Below are 16755 nucleotides of genomic sequence, written 5' to 3'. Positions count from 1 at the left end.
CATGAGGTGTCACCTCCTTCCCTCTCAGGTCTCCCCACCTTAATCCCAGCCTGGCCTTCATTTATGGGAGGACTTATGAGCAGAAAGACCTGCAGTCCTGCCTGCTCCACACTCGCTGGAGGGTATTTCCACACCAGAGCAGATCAAGGGGCTGTTTTGCAACAAAGTACATGTTGCCCTGGAAGTATCTCAGCCATGAACTGCTCTATGATCATTCATCCAGAGGTCAAGACTCTTCCCAACCTCTCTTGCATGCTTCTCGCTCCCTTCCCTGAAGCAAGACCTGAGCAGTCATAGCCATCAGCATTTCCATCCTGGCATACCTAGAGGCTATATCCAGTCCTTGTCTCAGGCAGAGTAAGGAGGTGTCCTGCCATGATGGCAATGCCTCCAAAGAGGGTACAGACAAAATTACTCATATTGCAGCCTGGGGGATAACTCAGGCAGGGCGACCATGCACGCAGTGCCAGGGGCTCAAAGCCAAAGGCTTAGAACACTGTGGAACCAATGTGCCTCCCACCTCTTGGAATAAGGAGTGTGTTCCTTTCTATGAGCTGGGACTCGCTGGAGCCATGTTGCAAATGCTTTTGCACTCAGAGACCCTCACCCAACTCTATGAAACCTTGTGGGGACAACACCACTGTTCCCATCTCCCGTGCTACACAGGAGAGAGCTGCCCTGCTTGGCATGCAGGCACGAGGCTGCTCAGATTAAGGCAGAGCTGATACAAAACTGGAAGTGACCCAAAGCCAGCCTTTTCTACATTTAACAAGTGTGACAAATGAGCTACTATCATCCCTTCCCCTGATGGACCACCTTATCTGTGAGAATATGGATGCTGGTTTAATGAACCAGGGGGAATATTGAACTGACTCTGCAGCAATTTTGCATGTATAAACCATCAGGGATGGAGAGGGAGGGCTAATACTATTAATCATCATATTTATTATTTGTTGCCATGTTGTAGGAGGTGAAATCACTGTGCTGCAGGTTGTAGGTCCACCTGGACCTGCCTCAAACAAGAACAGAGCAGCAGAGAAGGATGCAGTAACCCTGTGGCTGGAGGAAGGGATGACTGACCCTAGGCAGATGCTCAGCTCCACCACAGCCCTCACCTCGGCTTCATCTGCAGCTCAGGGCTGGGGGGCAGCAAAGCCCCTGCACTTTGCCTTCCTCTCTCTTAGTGTCCCCCCCCTTCATTTTAATGGACTCCTCCAAACTCACAGTAGGAGGAAAGCACCCCCAAAATGGGGAAAATGAGAGGGACACATAAATTTTTCCAAGCTTGCTTAGCAGAAAAAAAAAAATAGTAATTTATTCATGCAAGAGTGTTCCAAGTGCAGCAGCATCAAGGTATTCAGCATTCATTTCATCTTGTCAGTGTCACGGAACCCCAAACTGAGACAGCAAAACTGCGTTCCCATATACTGTCAGGCAAGTACATCCCAGATTGCACCAACTGTGCTGTTAAGTGAAAGAAAGAACTTTTTTTTTTCCATTTTGAGGGAACAAGGGAAAGAAAAGCAGCAGCCAAATCCGACAGGTCCTCTAATTGCTTTCCTTTTTTTTAATTTTGCAAGAAAATTCTGGAAGTTCAGGTTTTGCCAAGGCTGACACCCGCCGCAGCAGAAGGCAGGCTTTCAAGAGTTGCTTCTCTGCCTTTTCACTTCTGCCACTCACAACGTCGCACCACACTCTCCAAATCGCACCTTTTTTTGGCTGCGAAGCCGCAGCCTCTGTTGCATTCAGCGGCGGGAAGGAAAACTGAGAGGAGGGGGTGGAAGAGCGGAACAGCCGAACGCAGCTTGAGAAGCATCTTTTCATATGGGGAAGAACTGACGGTCACGTTGCCATATAGAGATTCGATTGTATTCCTGCGGGAAACTGAGCCTGACAGCTTGATGAGGATTGCTTTTTGCTTTTTCTTTAGCTCGAGGGGAGATATGGGGAAGGAGGGGAGCCATTGTTCCCCTTTAGGTGACATTGTACAGTTCTGCCTAAAACACTACCGCTGTTTTTTGCCCCTGGTAGCTGAAAAGTGTTTGGGATGAGACTGGAGAAAGGTCACCGAGTCTGGTGAGGGGCACCCAGCATTTCCTGGGGAGGAAATGCTGCGGGACGGGGCTCGTTCAGGCCGGCGATGAAATGGCTTCGCGGGTACCCTGATGGCAGGCCCAGCACTTCGGAGGAGGTCACGGAGGCAGAGAGGGGGACGTCCCAGCCAAGCTGGAGCTGCCCTGCTGCGGGAGGCAGGCAGAGGGCCCCCTCACACCGCTCCACCGCAGCCGGCAGCACACCGCCCATCTCCGCGGCCTCGGGGCGGGCCAGGAGGCTCCGGGCCCTCGCCCCTTGGAGGGAGCAGAGGTCCATCCACGCTCCTCGGGGACTCCCCGCCCCAAGCCTCACCCCCGGAGAGTTGCGAGTCCCTACACAGGGCAAGCGCTGGCTTGTGCAAGGAGCAGCTGTGGGGTGAGGGTGGCTCCTGCGCCCTAAAATCAGCCAGGAGCGGGTCCCCAGCCTCCCGCAGGGATGTGCCCCTTCGTGCCAGCCGGGGCGCGTGCGTCAGGCGAGGTCCCGGGCGCTGTTACACATTCACCCTCCACGCTGGCAGGGGAAGGTGGCTGGGGGCCAAGCAGCGCGTGTGAGCAAAGCCCGCGGCGCTTACGCAAGGCTCAGAGCTCACCCGCGCCTCTGCCCCGGCTGCCACGCACGGCTCAGTGATGACGCTCCTGCGCAAATGCCACTGAACCAGTTTGCAGACAAGAGCACCTCGAATCCCGGCTGGGGAGAACTGGTTTGGGTTTCGTTGGTAAACGCGACCCCACAACTCCCCTTTATCTATGGGCTGGCAGTAATAAACATGGTGAGATAGAGCTAATTCAGGCAAGGACCTCCTGGCATCTGCGAGTTCCCTTATCAGGGGTGAGCTGCCAGGCATGAAGGCAAAGCATGGTGAGTCAGGGCCAGAGCAGCCTTCAGCCTGGATACCCAAATTAACAGAGAGAGAGATATGCAAATGGTAACCCCTGTTCTTCTGCATGGTGTGTAAGCCACCAGCAAAAGCTGACACTGAGCTGTAGCATCATAGCCCTGCTGCCCAGGCATTTCATGGGCCGGGAGGCAGAGTCACATGTCCAGCAAGTAGCAGCTCTCACCTCCCTTTCCAGCCACGTGCTGCTGTACTGGGTGACCTTACCAAAGCCCTCTCATCTCTGTTTTCCCCTCCAGCACTGTCTCATGGCTTGATATCTTCTCAGAGGAGGAACTGCAGCCTTGCTTAGCGCCACCAGGTTCTGGGACCTTGGCACTGTTGGCATCCTGTGACTGGTGCAATTGCAGCAGTCAGGTATGGTTGGCAGATACAGGGGAAGAGCAGGGCGCTGATGGAGCTGCCCCTTCCCTCCTCTCCATCCCCAGATACGCGCGGCAGGTTGGACAGTGAGGAGTGCCTGGCTCTGCAGGCAGACCACGGCCCTGCCGGTGGGAGGAGGGGGAGGCACAGATGGCAGCAGATGCTCTCATCAGTGAAAATGATTGAAGCAAAACAAAAAAAACCTAGCAACTGGTGAGCAGCCTAACAAAAACCAGCACAAGGGTAGAGAAAAAGAGTCTGGACCTGACAGACCCATTCACAGAGCCTAGCTCTGTGCTGCCTGCTGGCCCAGGGTAATGTTTTTCTCATCCCCAATTCACATATAGAGAAGAAAGCACTTGTCTGGGAGCACTGGGCAGAGATTATTTTTTAAGACTTGAATATACTAAAACAAAACCATTTGGTGTCTCTCCTCATTCCCTTTCCCTGTCCTCTCTCTTATCCCTCTCCCACTGCCTCCGGAGAAGTGAATATGACCCTGGACAGCTTCTAGGCACACCTAAGCCACTCGCCTACCATCACTGCCTAGAGCAAACCCAAGTGTGTGCCAACACAGCACGCCGTTTCGGCACTGGGGGCGAAGGAGCAGGTACACTTCCTGCACCTGAGCACAGTTACTGTAACACCTCCGTGCAGCTCAGCTGACGCTGCCAGCATGGGCTCCTCTGTCAGGATAGATTCGTGCCAGTGCAAAGGTCCTGCTCCTCCACCCCTCCCATCCCCTGACTTTGACCCATTGTGCCAGCACTCAGCAACCTTGCCCCACATTTGGCACATCTCCACGCTACAGCCCAGCTTTTCTGCAACATGTCCAGGGCGGAGGGAATCAGAGGGAATTTATTCAGTGTATGATGGGTTATTTTTCCTTTTTCCCTCTGGCAGGAGCGCCTGGCGGTGCAGTGAGAGCCACAGAATGAATGTTTCTGCAGCATGCGCGGAGCTGAATGGCACAGCACGCAGCCCTCCAGCCTGCTACTGCTGCGATTAACTGTGCCGTGGCTGCTTTTGCGAGGTGCACGCGCAGTTCAGCACCCTGCCAGTGCTGAGCCACTTCTACTGGGAAACGGGAGATGGATCCAGGGAAGCCCCTGTGTGAGAAACACACCTGCCTGGTGATGCTGCAAGTGCCTTCTGCCTGCTCAAGCACGTCAGCTTTCTTCACTGAGTGACACCATTTGGGGCTTGGCAGGAGGAAGGTGGCATGCTGGGATCCACTAGGGATCTGTGCTGGGCTGCATCCTGGCCATGAAGGGAGAAAGCTGGGGAGAACATGGGCAGGTGTGAAAGAGGGGAGCGATGCCCTTCCTAAGGTGGATTGAGAGTTCACCCCAGCCAATACCTTTCTTTACAAAACAGGACAATACAAAGCCTAGCGAGCCCCTTCCTCTAGCATCATGTTGCGCCCCACTCTGAAACACTGCAGTGAAGGTGAGAGGCACTCACATGGCAGAACCAACCACATGTGGTAGAAGCAGAGCCATGTCAGCCCAAAGGTTGACTCTGGTCTCAGCTATCAGCACAGTTTTGAGGTGCCGATGCCCCCTAAAGGGGGGAACAGTGTCCTGTGCCACAGTCAGCCCCGCTGGATGGAGGGTGACTGGAGCCTGGCTCAGCTGGTGCTTTGAGGAACTGCATCTGAACACCAGAATAGGTTAAAAAAAGACTATTCACCCATTTAAAGAAATTGCAGGTTGACAAAACATCTCTCCTTTTCGATGGATAAGAAAGTTGGTTTGGCAGTGATTCCTTTTTCCTAGTTTTAGTTTCCTTCATGATCAGGTTCTGATTTTAATCCCTGCAGGATACAGGAGGATCTGCTGCGCTTTTCTGCACTTGGCCTGCCATGGCAGTTTGGAGGCCTGGAAAACATTTTAGCAAGAACCACTACGTGTACAAGTGTAACTTGCATCTGAAACACATAGATGGGAGCAACCCATCTTTGGATGCACCTGAAATCTGGGAAAGAGGAAAAACCTGAGTGGGGCGAATTATTTTTTAAGGGATTTACCTGAAATTAAGCACTTTCCTTTAGCAATAAGCAACTTGCTGCATAATTTTTGCTCAGCTCATGATGGTTGGCGGGGAGGGGGGTGTGATGGCCCTGGGGCTGAGACAATAGATTCACATCTGGTAGATGGAGCTTAGAGACGAGGCTGCTTTGTTCTGTTTGCCTGACCATTACAGCATTACCCTGGCTCTCCCAGCTTAATTTCCCCTGGGGAAAATAGGGATAATAGGGATGGCTGAGCCACCCAGAGCTGACCAGGTGTGCTCACAGCACTGTCCTCGCTCAGGCTGGCTGCCCACTTCAACGTAGCAGTGGGTCCGCACCTGAATGGCAGAATGTCAGGTTGAGTGGGATTGGAATCTAAATAGTGTCAGCTCCCAGCTTTGGGGAGGCAGGTGAGGTTTTGCAAGCCTCAGCCACCGCCTGCTCCTGGTCCCTGTGATCCCGGGAGCAGTTTAACGGCAGTGAATCATTTGTTTTGGTTTCTCCCCACCAGGCGCTTGGCTGCAGCGCCTCGCACAGAAGCAGTGGGCGTGGGAGAGATGCAAGCTCCTGGGCTGGAGCCTCTCCCGCTGGTCGTGAGAATCGGTGTCCCTCTGGTACCCAGCCCCGCTGAAGCAGCTCCTCCTATTTGCTGGCAATAAGGATTTTGTGTGGGTCAAATCTCCCGTGTTCTCATCACTCAGGGATGCAGCAGGGGGTCCATGGGGTGGCTGAGGAGAGGTTGCCAGGGATGAAGGCTCAAGAGGGAGCTCAGCTTGGTCTGTTGTTGGAATGAACAGTCCAAGGCAGGTGCCTGGCAGTCCCTCAGGACATTCCATCCTCTGTCTCTTTCTCACCATCTCCCCATCCCTTGTCTACTGCAAGCCTGAATCCTTCTCCTATCTCCTTTCCCACACTCCTCCCTTGCACCGTGCCAGGGAGCGATCTACCTGACAGCTGATCTGGGATGCTCATCTGGCAGTGATATGCCAGGTCTAGGGTTGGAAACATTGATTTTAACTGGGATCTGGAAAGAAACTGTTTAAATCCTCTTCCTTTAGCAGGCTTTGTGAGCTCATGGCTCTCTGCCTAGATAACAGCTTTTACAACGAAGCTTTGGGATTTTCACACTCATTCCTTTCCCCTTCTTTTTTTCTATTTTACCCTTGAAAAGGGGTGTTGGGCAGGGGAGGAAACAGTCTGAAGCTGAAGCAAGAGATACCTTTCTCAGATTTTCCCCATCTAGGGTGTTTTGCATGGCTGCAAGGAGGGAGTTGGGCAGGAAAACCAGCAGGAAAGGCTTCCTTCCAGCCATGTCAAGCATGGTCCAGCTCCCACCAGGACCAAGTGCTACAGAGCTGCTAGAGAAGTGAGTGCCCATCCTACCCCAGTATCTTGCCATCAGTTATGGTAACTGGGCTGAAATCCGTGCATTTAGCTAGAGTAGCTCTGGTTTTGTAAAAGTTTCCCTGCTGACAGCTTTGGGTGAGCTGATTTCCTGAGGTAGGAGAAGGGCATGAACTCAACATTGCTTATGCAATGGGGAGAGTAAGACTTTTTAGCATCCAAGGGTTTTATACCTCTGGTGCTTTATGAGAAATGACATTTCTGGGAAAGATTTTGCCAACAGTTACTGTGGGAGCTTGACATTCTTCTTGAACAAGCTGCCGGCCGCACGTCTGGAGAGATGAGAGTTAATTTTAAAACATCCGGCATCTGTATCAGCAGGGAGGAAGGTTCCCTTCATTTCCTAAGCACCAGCAAAACGTAAGCTTCTAAATCCTAATCCCTCTCTAAACTGGAGCTGCCAGGCCAGGGCCAAGGACAGAGAAAACCCCCTGCTGTGTAGCCAGGACTGTTGCGCCCAGCTCTTTGGTGAAATCGCAGCGAGATGGGGGTGAGCCCATTCCATCCATCCAGGAGCCGACCTGTGGGTCAGGCTCCTCCTGAACGCACAGCTTTTGGGTCACTCTTTGCCATGCCGTTCCCCGAGACCGCGCTGCCTTTACATCTGTTCTTCCCCAGCTTGGGCGCTCCAGAGCGAGCGAGCCCCGTGGGGCGCCCCGGCGGCCCGCCGCTGCCCCACGCTCAGCACCGCGTATTTGGGGTGCGCAGCGCCGGCGGGCGGGCGAGCCGCGGGCAAGGTGCTGGCAGCCGACAGGGGCGGCTCCATCTGCGGGAGAGCTCCTGGCTCAACCTTACCCGCGCCTGGCAGCCCGGGAAACATCCATGACCCAAAAACACACGGCAGTGCGTCTTTTGTCGGGAGCAGCCGCGGCTCTGGGGGTATCCCCCGGGGACCTCAGCGGCCAGGAGGGTCACCCCCAGAAAGCGCTACGGTGCCCAGGCCGCTCTCTACGCGGGGTATCCCGTCTCCCAGACCCTCCGCTCCGCTCCGCGCCCGCGGGGCTGACGTCACCCTGCCCTGCGCCGCCCGCGCTGATTGGCTGCGGGTGACGTCAACGCTGTCTTCCCCCCCCTTATTTTTTTATTTTTTTTTTCCCTTTTCCCCCCCGGTCCCCCCCCCCCCCGCTCCCAAGGCATGACCTCATCGCCGGCGCATTCCCGGCGGCGCGCGGAGCGGCGCGGAGCAGCGCGGAGCAGCGCGGAGCGGCCCCCCCCCCCGCCCGCCGGGGCATGCGGGCCCTGCGGCGCCGGCAGCGGCCGCGCCGGCGGAACGGCCGCGGAGCGGAGCGGGGCGGCCCCGCGCCCGCCGCGCCGGGTCAGTGCGGCCCCTCCCCGCGGGGAGCCCGAGCGGGACGGACGGGTCCGTGCGCCCTGGGGTTGGGGTGAAGGGCGGGCGGGAGGAGCGCGGGGGGGGGGCGGTGCGGTGCGGTGCTCCCCGCGTGTGCGGAGCGGAGCCGGCATCGCGCCCTGCGGCGGTGGGACAGCATGTACCGATCTATGTACGCGCCTGTGTGTATGCCGAGATACAGGGCTTCGCGTTTGCAGTGGGGGGCTGGAATTATTCCGGTGCGAGGGAAAGTGATGCGTGTGAAGTGCTGGGGCTAGGGAGGGAGCAGCCCCACCGCGGGGAGTGGGGAAGGGGGGGAGCTGGCGATCCGCGGCCGCGCATATCGGGGGCGCTGCGCTTGTTTTCGGAGCGGGGGGGTGGTGGAAATCCCACCCTGCCTTCGCGGTGCGCGCTTGCCGGGCGGCGGTGGTGCAGGTGAGGAGTGGGCTCGGGAAGCGCCGGGGAATACCCGCTGTCCTGCCGCGCCGGGGGTCGCGGATGGAGGGGTTTTCTGGCGGGGCTGAGGGCTGGTGTTTGAGGAGCCGGTGTTAACAGCGCTGTGGTTTTTCTGATGATGAAAGAGGTTGGAGTGTCGCCCTGTGTCCTTGGCGTTTAAACGAAGCCGGCATGTGTTCAGCAGCGGGGGTTTTAATGCAACACTTCACTGCTGCGGCTCCAAAGGCGCTGCTCGCGATTAATGAGTTAAGCTGCCCGTTTAAAATAATCCCTTCCACCTCCCCTAATGTGCCTGGACCGACTTATCACCCCCCACCCACTCCCAATTATTACATAGTGATAAATGTTGGTTTATGTGCTGAGTGTTGTTTGTTTTTAGAGATTCCTGGTTATTTCCCTTATTGATAAATAAGTTCCTTCTCCTTCCTGCTCCCCCCTCCCTTTTCTCCTCCCCCAGAATTAAATTCCTGAGCAACAGCAAAAGCTGATGTCAGTGCTTCAGCTTGCATTGGGGGAGCTCTGTGCACAGGTCAGTAATTTGCGGTTTCGTTAGAAGGAAGAACGCGGTGCAGTGCTGTTCTGTTAGGGATATTTGGATTTTTCTAGGCATGGACGCGTTTATCCTTCATATTGCGGTAGTTATCGACAGCTCCCTGGTGGGAGCTGGGCACTGCATAAGCATATGTGGAAGAGACCATCCCTATCCCAAGCAGCTAGCGATGACGAACACATTGGGAATTGTTGCCGGAGGTTCCATCTCCCTCTAATTTGGGGTAATAAGGTAGACCCCCTTCCCCCAGGAAACAGTTGGGATATCCAAGAAGCCTGAACAGGTAGTGCTGAGGATTGTGCCTATTGGTGCAGGAGCCATGATAACCTTGAAAGCAGCTTGCCCGTGGAGCGGTGTTTAACGCTTGCTTGCATTGTCTCATCCTCCTGCGCTAAGGTGAAGGGCTCAGGGCACGGCTGCCTAAGCGCCCAAACGCGGCTGTGGGAGAGCTTTGTTTTTGGAAGGACTCAGTGCATGGGAATTGGTCTTTATAGGTTTGGCCTTGCCTCTGTGTGCCCCTGCGCTCATGCTGTCGGAGGGCATCCATGTCGGGAAGTCTCTCTCTGCGGAAGAGGTTTGTTGGGGGTTTGGGTCTGGATGGGGATTCCTGCGCTTGATTTGGTTTTGCTTGTAACAGTTCCCAAAACAAAATAAGCTGTAGCCCCAAGAAAACCCTTCTGGCCATAGTGCATTTGGGATTTTATAGAGCCGGCAAGCACCTTGCAGGTGTCTTGTCCCCAGTTTTTCCTGGCACAGCCACAGTGGCAGAGCCTGGATGTGTAGGACTACCTGAATGGCTGGGACCAGAGTGGACAGGCAGGTGTGTAAGCAGCATAAGGATGCCCAAATGCCTCTTTGCAGTGGCAGTAGGCAGAAATTCCTGCCCTCAGCCCATTGGCAACACAACTGAGAAGTGCAAACCTGAGGCTGGAAGGTTTCCAAGCTGAGATGACAGCAGCTCATACCAAAGTCTTTTAACCCGACAGATTTGCCTCCTTTGGCTTTCAGTTGTCCCTGCCTAGACACAAGGTAAGAAGTAGGGAAGGAAAACCTGGATCTAGCATTGCTGTTTGAAATTTAGCCTCAGCTAAGTTTGGGAGAGCTGAGCAAAATGGCCAGAGTCCTTAGGAGCGTTCTCTTGGGGCACTGCATGGAGTTTATTCTTGCAAATACTGCACCATGTTTGTCTGCAGACTGTGTTTTTGCTGGGTGCCAGGTACCTCGCTGAGAAAGCCACTGAGGAGCCTGCCTTTGGAGAGCTTAAATTCACCTAATATTAAATGCAACATCACTATTACTACCAAAACATCCTCGAGGGCTGGGTAGGACTAAGCAGTGGTGCCTGTCCCATGTTGCCAAATTGGATCTTGGGACATGATAGAAAACCAGCTTCTCTCCTGTGCAGCCCTATCCTCCCCCAGAAAACCTCCCCAAAGGCTGGAAACCCATTGTGTCTCTGGATTTCTGAAATGACTTCTCTTAGCATGAATATGAGCAAGTCCCCACTCCGTCCCTACTACCCCTTACCTCTGCACCAGCTGCTTTAAGGAATAGGGGGTGTGTTATAGTTGGTTTTCCTCTTTGGATTTGCTTCCTTGCCTTTAAGCAAGGCTGTTCTTAGCGATCAGAGGTTAGTTTCTCTGGTGCACAGCTTGGCTCCCGAAGCCCTGGGCACAGGCAGGTGCAGAGCATGTTAACGCTGTCAGGAATGGAAGGAGGAAAAGGAGGTGCTCCAGCACTTGGCAGCCTTGATTTATGGTGCAGGCTCATAGGACGCTGCCATCATACTGAAACAGTTCCAGCAAACCGAATCTAGTAGAGAAGGAGCTGATAAATAGGAGCTTGTGGATGCTGACCGCTCTCTCCCAGAGGTTGCGCTGGGAGAGTTTGCGGGCCTTTCTCCCCTCCACCATGTGTTCAGTGGCAGTGTTAAGGGGGGAGATGGTTGCAGGCATGCCCGGGTGCTCACACTCCCCTAAGCGCAGCCCCTGGGTCTCGCCGCACTCTTTCCCTTGCTGCTATGCAGAGAAGCTCCTGCAGCCAGAGCGGCAATGCAGTCATCCTGTGGGGAAAGCTTCAATGCTCCTCTGCATCCCCATGCCCTCTGGGTTTTAAAACCTGTTTTTCAAGCTTTGCATTTCTTCTCTGAAGATACACCTGTCCCGCCTGATGCCAGTGGGAAGGAGGCACCTGACGTAATTACGGCAGGCTTGGGGAAGGGAGGTGAGTGGCCTGGGAGCATTCATCAGATAAGAAGCTAAACAAGCTCTCTGCTCAAGATTTTCTCAAGCTTACTCAGGAGATCTGGGTGTACTTTGTGTGCAGGATTATAACACAGACAGGGGAATGTGAGAGGGGGTAAAAACTGACCGTGCCAAGATGCTCTGCACTAATGGCATGAGGGGCTGCCGTCAAAGCCAGACAGTTTGCGGTGTGTTTAGTGGTAGTGCAGGTTCCCTCAGGGACAGTGGGTGGTGTAGTGCACCCTGGCGATGCGTTTGCCTGCTCACCTGATGGCGGGGGGAGACCATGGCATGTGTCTCATGCCCACGGGAGAGTTGCTTTGCCCGAAGTGGGCCAGCAGCTGAGACCGTGGGGGAACATGCCAAGCTCTGGCCATGGCAGGTGCCTTGGTCACCTTGTCTCCCTTTTACCTTGAGGTCACGAAAAGGAAAACAGGGTCTTCTTACCTCTTCCTCTTCCAAGAGATGTTTGTAGACCTTCTACTCCAAGCCTTTGGTTTCATGCTGTCCAAGAAGCTCCTTTGGCTCTCAGCCATCTCCGCTTTTAAGTAAGGAGAGTAAGAGTAAGGGTGGGCCATGTTGGGTGGACATGCCTGGCAGAGAGCCCTGCCCAGCCTATGTTGTAAACTGCCATGGCTCCTGTAGGATGACTTGCTCTGTCTCTCTGCTATTTGGCTCTTTCTCTAAGGTTTTCTGGACCCAGCTGGACAGGGTAATCTAGCTTGGTGTGTAGGGTGTTTCTTCCTTTGCTTTGCCCAGAGCTTCTGTAGCATTGATTTTGCTGCTCTGGACTTCCAGTTTCCCAAGGTGACAGGTGGTGCTTGTTTGCATGGTACCTTGTAAGGATCAGTGTTTCAAAAGATAGGTGCAATGGTAGCCCAGGCTGGGTTTGGAGGAGAACCTGGAGGTGCTCTCTGGAAACTGGTCCAGTACACAGAGTATCTTGGTGCAAATGGGGAGCAATAACAGGACAGAAATGCAGGGACTGTGTTACATCAAGCTGAAATAAGCGTTGCATTTTGCACTGACTTAAAATAAGGGAATCCCAGCAACCTATCTGGGGCTGGAAATCCTTCTTTGATTCCCTCTTTTCTTCCCACTCCTCTTATGCCTTTTTCTCTATTGTTTCTGTGTTTATATCATGGTTTCCTGAGGTGTGCATTCATGACTTGTCTCCCTTCATTGTACGTTTTTTAAACTAAGCCCTCTCTTGGGGCAGAGACCTTGTATTCTTCAGGAATTTCTCCAGAGCCCTTCAGGGTCCTCTAGCAATTTGCAGAAGTGGCTCTCTATATAGCATTTCTGCATCCTGAGTTATGGGGAGCATTATTTTTGAGTCCACTGATGACTGGGAACAAGTCATTTGGTGACCAGAAGGGCAAGACAACCTGTTCTGGTGTTGATGTTACTTCTCCTTTAAGGGAGAGAGGGGTTGGACCAGATGAACTGAGATCCCTTTACACCTACATTATTGCGTGACTAGTCCATAAGTACCCACTGTCTTGCTTCTCACAGGCTTTTGTAGAATACCTGTTATTAGGAAATGATGGTGAGGGGATGTGAATGAGGTGGACCACTGCTTTGATCCTGTATGGAGATTCCAGTGACAGCATGACCCTGGCATCCTCCTCTCCACCTCCTCCAGCCCTGCTAATGATGCAGTGCGTCTTTCCGGTTCGTCTCTGTCAACCCACATTACTCATCCGGCATTTGGATGCGCGGTGTGCCCGCATCCCCGGCTTTTCATCTCGCCTTTTTTCGTCTTTTTAATAGGGGATTTAGTTCTTTGAGGAGTGCTGCTGTCTAAAGCTAACACATGGTAATTCAGCTGATGCAGCAGAAGCTCTGAGAGAAATTTCAGTCTGTTAGGTGATTGCAGGTTTTTTGCATCAAGTACGTCAAGACCTTCCCACACGTTAAACCTGTGCCTGCATAAATCACATATCTGTTGAAGTCCAGACCCTCCTGGGTAACACCAGGTGATCTTTGCTCCAGATAAAGAGGGCCCATCCATCTCTGGGGCGCACTGTTGAAAAGAAGCAGCCAAGAAGTATCTACATCATCTGATTGTTTTTTCATTGCCTCTCACAACCCTCATTTTCAAGCTCGCGATGGCAGCCTGGTCCTCCTTGAGCTGTAGCTTGAGTGGAGTTATTCATGCCATCTTCATCTGCCTTGGCTGGCAGCCCTGCCTGGGGAGCGGACAGACACAGCCTGAGTCTTGCTTGGCACTTGAAGCTGTTGAGTGGAGGGCTGGTGCAGAGAGGGTGCCAGCACTGCTGACTTGAGCTAGCCCATGAAAAACCATGTTAACTGCTTTGCTGCTGTCGGTGGACCTTGCAGAGATGTCCCTGGCAGCTGTACTAGCTCAGCAGGGCTGAGACCCAGAAGCCAAGCAAGCCAGGAGCTGTCCTTTACGCCTTACCTGTGGCTCACCTCAGGTTCAGCTCTTCTGGTGGAAAGTCAGAAGGATGCAGCAGGGCAGGAAGGTGACCCAAAGGAATGAGCCTCCAGCCAAAACTGAGCCGGGGCCCTCTGAATTGCCATGTGGGGTGGTGAAGAGACAAAATGCCTCCTGCACACTGACTACTGCAAAAAAACCCCAATGCAAATCTCTGACTGGGCAGAATCTCCCCAGACACATCCTTTTGTAAAGCGCTCTCATTGTACCATTAAAAATAGATCTCCGCGTTCTCCGCTTGCTTGCTGAATGCTGATGCCTGTTAATTCTGTGTCATCCTCGCAATCCCTTCTGCTTTGAGCTTGGCTGCCTCTTTGTCTGGCACCTGAGCAAGGTTCATTCAGCAGTACCTGATACAAAGATAAGAGTGAGCTCTGTTGGAGTCCAGCAGGACAGGTGGGAAGGTGAGGATGACTGACCTACTCTTAGCTGGGGGTCAACCAGCTAAAGGGGCAAGGCTTACTTGGTGTGATCACTCGTGCTTTCACTTACATGGTCAGAAGCAGGGCTGAGTGAGACCTGCTGTGTAGCAATGAGTTGGAGGATGCTTAAGCTCTGGGTGGATGTCATGATATATCTCGAGAGGGATTTTTGCAACTGGGATTAAAATACATATATATCATGCTTCGACATCTGCCTGGAGCTCGTGAGGGGAATATTGCTGGTTGTTTCCTCCAGCAAATGAGTTCATCTAGTTTGCCACCCACGATAGCAGTGATAATATGGATTAAGAGAGAAGACCCATGTTACAAAGTGCTGTAGGGGGCTAGGTGGTGGGCTTTCATACACAAACAGCTGTGGCATATGACCAGCAAGCCATGGCTCAGCGTGGTCAATGGGCATGTGCTGATCTGCCTGTCCAGGGTGGTGAGGATAGAGGAAGACCTTTAAAACACTTTGTTTGACCCCTGTGTCACCTCGGATTAACAGAACAAAACCAGCTGGTAATGAATCACAGCGCCCAAGGGAAAAGGAGAGAGTGGGGCAGGAACATCAGCTTGGGCTTTGCCTGTCTTGTGTGTTTTTTCTAGATAAAGGTAATCCTCTGAAACTCTGAGCTGGTGCCTCCTCCTTGGGGTTGTGGTAAGAGGTGGATCCTGAGCTGACACATTCTAATTCATCCCAAACCTGTGAGCAATTTGGCTATTGTGTGTATATAGGAAATTCAGAAAGCCTTGAACCAGGTCAGAAAAGTCTTGTAAAATGTATTTACTGCCCTGAGGAATGCCTCATCCCATGGGATACCAGTGTAGCCCCTTGCATTTGTGTTGAATTCTGGATCTCCTAAGGAGAGTCGGAGTTTTGTGGGTATGGGGTGGCATAACTGTGGATATTGGCTTCTGCTGACTGGAAACCCGTGCTGGGAACTGCACCTGCATCTCAGTTTGCACTGGTTAGCATCAGAAACTGCGGGAAAGCTGACAGAGGGCAACAACCTTTTGCCATTTAAATATGGGGGCCTAATGGCACTGCACTGGGCAGGTGCAGTGACTGCCTCTGTGTTTGCTAGGTGCTTGCTTCACCAGCCTCAACCTCACCTGTGACTGTCTCTGGCGCTCTGCTGAGATGGACAAGCTCATGTCAGTGGGGATTGTGCTTAAGAAGTGAAACGCTGGCCTATTTATCTGCAGCCTTGAAGAACCACAGCTTAATCCTGTTCTTTCTTTCACTTGGTGTGTAGGTGTAGCAGGAAAATAGCATGGAGGTCCTGGAGACCCTTTCTCCAAGAGACTGCAAATGCACCCAGCAGGTATTTATGGTGTTTGGTGTCCTAGGACAAGAGAGCCAGACCAGCCCTGCGGAAGTATCTGAGTGCATACCTTTCTGGGCTGCCTCTGTCTGCTCTTGTTGCAAAAAGGCAAACAAGCACCTTATCCCCAGGATAAGCCTTCTGGGCTCATGGAGTCATGCAGCAAATGATGGGGATACCAAGCGGTGGACAATGAGGGCCCTTGAAGCATCAGTAGGACTAGATTTCCCTTCTCTAACATGACATGTCCTCTGTGATATGTGCCAAGCTGCTCAAAGCAGAAGGTGCATTTAGCTCTGGGATGAGAGGGTGGCCAGCTCTCGGCTTGGCAGCGTGAAAATGGAAATGGGATAGCTTTGGTATTAGAAAGCAGCATGCTTGGGAGCTCTCTCCTCAGCATGGGCAAAGGCAGTGATTAAATGACTGGGTGGTCATGGATAACCTTTGGTCTCGGCTTTTGTAGGCTTTAAAATGAAAGCTTGTGTTTATACTGAAGGGGAAAAACATATAAATCATGTTAAAAGCACAAGCCTAAGAGGAGGAGATACTGCTCTTGTCATCTAGACTCCAGCTAAATTCCTTTCCCTCCTGTCCCTGTTGGCTCTTCCTGACCAGATCTTCAGACTGACCACCATGACTGCAGTCAGAAATTTTTCTGGGAGTGGCCAGTCTGTAAATCCTTAACTGCACACGGGTTGCTTTGGTGAAAGCTGGCTAGGAGGCAGTTGGATTTGCAGTCATAACCTGTCCAAAACTGCTGGCACGAGATCAGATGGTAGGAGAGGATAAGGGACCCCTTCGCTTGGGTTTAACTGCAACCAGAAGAGCCAGCCTGTCTTGTGGGGTGAGGGGTGCATGGGAAAGACTCCCTTGCAGCTTGGTATGACTTGTCCCCTTTCCTTTCATCCCCGCGTTCCTGTCTGTGGTTCAAGTGTGAGCAGCCCCATACTGCCAGCCGCATACCCGAGGCTGACCACCCCCATGCCAGCACTGCCACGTGCCTCCTTGCCACATCCCTCCTCTGGTGTGAATGCAACATCTGGCACTTTGCTGAAGGACATCCTGGCCCTACAGCCACGTCCTCTGGTGGGAAACACTTTCTGGACCATGGCATGCAGGTGCAGAGGGCAATGGGAGATACAGGGAGACAAGTGGGTGCTGTTTGGGTGCATGCAGCTCCTTGCAGGGCTCCCTCACA

The 16755-nt window shown here is 53.1% G+C and overlaps 1 protein-coding gene across 1 annotated transcript in view; it reads left to right on the top strand.

Annotated features, from left to right (window-relative positions):
* Nucleotides 1-8057: 8057 nt before the first annotated feature.
* The window catches only part of DUSP8 (dual specificity phosphatase 8), a 41235-nt gene continuing 32537 nt past the window's right edge, over nucleotides 8058-16755 (top strand). The window contains exon 1 of the mRNA XM_027724125.2: nucleotides 8058-8130. The gene's annotated coding sequence lies outside the window, so the exon portion shown is untranslated. The remainder of the gene's footprint in view (nucleotides 8131-16755) is intronic.

This window comes from Pipra filicauda, unplaced genomic scaffold (assembly GCF_003945595.2).
Source record: "Pipra filicauda isolate LSUMZ 115617 unplaced genomic scaffold, ASM394559v2 scaffold222_size1277272_pilon, whole genome shotgun sequence".
NCBI classification, from domain to species: domain Eukaryota; kingdom Metazoa; phylum Chordata; class Aves; order Passeriformes; family Pipridae; genus Pipra; species Pipra filicauda.
Note: the sequence above shows the minus strand (reverse complement) of the source record. Positions and strands in the feature narration are given on the sequence as shown.